General features: G+C 40.0%; 1 pseudogene; it reads left to right on the top strand.

Moving 5' to 3' along the window:
* The first annotated feature begins 2,089 nt into the window (after nucleotides 1-2,089).
* LOC129009316 (cysteine and histidine-rich domain-containing protein 1-like) lies at nucleotides 2,090-3,078 on the top strand (annotated as a pseudogene).
* The last annotated feature ends 726 nt before the right edge of the window (nucleotides 3,079-3,804 follow it).

Raw genomic sequence — 3,804 nt, 5'->3', positions numbered from 1 at the left:
AGGGAGAGGGGTTGGTGAGGTAGAGATAGAGCTGAACATGTGTGAAAGTCTCTGAGGAGGAGCTCTGTGTGCTCTCTGAATGAGGGGGATAGAATCCCAGGAAGTATGAGCATCTGTCCTGTAATCAATTTCTGCCTGAAACCACACAAGGAGGTGTTTCATAATAACATGAGGATCCTATGCCGCTAAGAAAGAAGGACCATAAAATACAGCGTCAAAGGGAAAATGGTCTGTTGGAATTTTGATTGCCCTGAGGGGTGGCATGGAAGAGCTGCCAGTTTTTCCTATGTCCTTGAGAAGGGCACAGCTTTTAGGAGAGAGAGAGACAGAGAGTCCTAGTGGACCTGCGAAAGTCTCATATTCTTGATGAGAGACACATAGAGGAAAAAGGTGTGGACCGTTAAGACCAGAGACGTGTGGAAAGGGAAGGAACTCAGTGAATGCTTGTGTGGACCGTCTTCTGAGCACTGAGTGTGATCATAATCTCACTAGATGGCAGCAGAGTGTAGGGCCCAGGATATGAAGGGACGATCAGCTATCTCCCCTTTACCCCCAAACCCACATTTCCCACCACTGCTCCTTGCCGTGACCCTTCTTCAGGAACTTCTATGCCATCTCTGGGAGAAAGGCAGAACGTGACAAACTAAATTGTTGTGTTTAACCTGGAATGAATGAGTTTACTCTTAAAGCAGTACAATTTTGTTTTCTGCTTTTGAATGTATCCTGTGGCACCACCAACTCTTAGAATTGTGTAACGTCTAATTCCTTAATAAATTCCCCGTTTTATATCACTCATGGAGGTTCTGATTCTCTAATTGAACCCTGATGGTTCTAGGAGTTGAGGTTTGTAATGGTTCCACGAGAACAAAATCTTAAGGATGGTTATTGTGAATTGATTCTGGATTATCTGGAATTGGTTCTTGGATGAGATTAAATTTATAGGCAGTAATAACTGTGTTTGCATTGGTAAGGAGGACACTTGCTTATAGCATGCAACGGCAAAGCAGTTACTTATCATCTGCAGACACTTGTAATCCAATGCCAATATAAGGCAAAACTTTCATTTTGAGCAGTCATAGACAGCTTCAGGTCCTTTCTCTTTAGGTGGGGAATTTAAAATCCTGAGCTTATAATTTTTTCCCCGAAGTTCTCCAGCTCATCTGGAAGCAGCTAAGTCACTCCTTTATACTCTGTATATTAGGGTGAGCAATGACCCTCGTTTGTCTACAACTGAGGGGGTTCTTCAGATGCTAAAACTGAGTAAGTCCCAGGTAAACGGGGATGAGTTGGTCACCTAACTTACATTCACTAAATTGTTTTATGAGAGCATTGACTTGATTAGAGAAATCAGAGCCTTTGAGGACTTGGCAGATGCAAGGACTATGATTCATACCATGTCCCCTCTTAATTTGTATCTTCGGCCTGTTCAGAAGACAGCCAGAGCTTGGAGAATAAAATTGGATCACTGTAAACTTAACCTGTTGGTGACTGCAATTACAGCTACTTTTCCGGAGGAGATTTTGTTATTGGAGAAAACACTTTCTATGGCACTTGGTATGCAATTATTGACCTAGTGAATATTTTTTCTTTATACTTGTTAATAAAGACCATCAAAACCAATTTTCTTTGAGTTAGCACCTTCACTATGCTACGCCAACTACCTATATCCGCTCTCTAGCCTCTTATCATCATTAGGTCAATAAACTGTTTCCGTAAAGGATGAGATAATAGAATTTTAGACTCTGCAGTCCTCATAAACTTTACCTCATTTTCCTCCTCCTCCTTTATGTCCTCCTTCTTTTCCTTCTTCTGAATACTTTAAAAGTGTAAAAATCGGCTGGGCATGGTGGCTCAAGCCTGTAATCCCAGCACTTTGGGAGGCTGAGGCGGGCAGAACACCTGAGGTCAGGAGTTCAAGACCAGCCTGGCCAACATGGTAAAACCTCGTCTCTATTAAAAAAAAAAAAGTGTAGTCCGGAAGCTGGCAGCCTCCTCAGCTGTCAGACTGGTGCTAGTGACACGGGAGTGGCTAATGCATCCTCTTGCCGTTCCTGGTGTTTGGGCCTTGCCTGTGATGGTGGGAAAAGAAATGGCCTTGCTGTGCTACAAGTGGGGCTGTGGTCAGCGCTTCGATCCTGAGACCGATTTCGATGATGCTTGCACATACCACCCATGTGTTCCAGTCTTTCACAATGCATTAAAGGGTTGGTCTTGCTGTAAGAGAAGAACAACGGATTTTTCTGATTTCTTAAGCATTGTAGGCTGTACCAAAGGTAGACATAATAGTGAGAAGCCACCTGAGCCAGTCAAACCTGAAGTCAAGACTACTGAGAAGAAGGAACTATCTGAATTGAAACCCAAATTTCAGGAACACATAATTCAAGCCCCTAAGCCAGTAGAAGCAATAAAAAGGCCAAGCCCAGATGAACCAATGACAAATTTGGAATTAAAAATATCTGCCTCTCTAAAACAAGCTCTTGATAAACTGTCATCAGGGAATGAAGAAGAAAGAAGAAGACAATGATGAAATTAAGATTGGGACCTCATGTAAGAATGGAGGGTGTTCAAAGACATATCGGGGTCTAGAAAGTCTAGAAGAAGTCTGTGTTTATCATTCTGGAGTACCTATTTTCCATGAGGGAATGAAATACCTAAGCTGTTATAGAAGAAAAACTTCTGATTTTAATACATGCTTAGCCCAAGAGGGCTGTACAACAGGGAAATACATGCGGACTAAAAAGGATGCTGGGAAAAAAGTTATTCCATGTAGAAATAACTGGCATCAGACTGGAGGTGAAGTTACCATTTCAACATATGCTAAAGATTCACTTCCAGAACTTAGTCGAGTAGAAGCAAATAGCACATTGTTAAAATGTGCACATCGTATTTGAAGGAGAGAAGGAATTTGATCAAAATGTGAAAATATGGGGTGTGATTAATGTAAAGTGAAGTTATGTAACTACAACTGCAACAAAGATTGAAATCACTATGAGAAAAGCTGAGCCTATGCAGTGGGCAAGCCTTGAACTGCCTGCAGCGAAAAAACAGGAAAAGCAAAAAGATGACCCAACAGATTGAGTGGGAGGTGGGAGGAAGGCTATTATGTATTTCAGAATTCTTAATACTGTGTGAAGTGGTGGCTTGCTGCTGTAATCTTTTGTTTTGTTGTTGTGTTACTGAATCTGGCATTTCAGGGTTAACATTAGGTTCTTAAAAGCCAGAGTCAGTTTGTCTTTTTCTGCCTCTCATCTTTCTTTTGTGTTATGTAAGGTTGATTATTCATTTCTCCTTACTGGTAGGAACCATAGTTGTGTCTTGTAGTTGAAGAGGCTGGAAAATAGCCCATAACCATAATTGCAGTGTTTCTTCGTATTTCTCTGTTAAGTAGATACATATTAAGGAACATGTTTTTTACATCTTTCTATTATTACATAATTAGTAAAGCAAGATGAAATGTCAAATTTTAATCAGTTTTTTTATGGATTTATGTTCTTACAGTACTTGAAAATATTTACGGAAGAGATGAAGCTCTGCAGTTTTTTTCTATGTGGGATGATTACTTTTTTAAGGAGAATTAATCCTGAGATAGTGAGGTAAGTAAAGGGGAATATATGAATTGTTTAACAAATTGGAATTTGTTTACACCTACTTTAATTTTTAAACTATGTCAAAACTTACATTGCTTGCCAAGCAGTATGATATAAGAGTACAGGAAACATAAATAAGAATACAGAGGCATCAATTTGGTTAAAATTCACCATTTCATAAGACTAAGCAATAATCTTAAAAATCTCTTTCCTGAAT

Source organism: Pongo pygmaeus, chromosome 1 (assembly GCF_028885625.2).
Source record: "Pongo pygmaeus isolate AG05252 chromosome 1, NHGRI_mPonPyg2-v2.0_pri, whole genome shotgun sequence".
NCBI classification, from domain to species: Eukaryota; Metazoa; Chordata; class Mammalia; order Primates; family Hominidae; genus Pongo; species Pongo pygmaeus.
The sequence above is the reverse complement of the archived record's forward strand: the minus strand, read 5'-3'. Positions and strand labels throughout refer to the sequence as shown.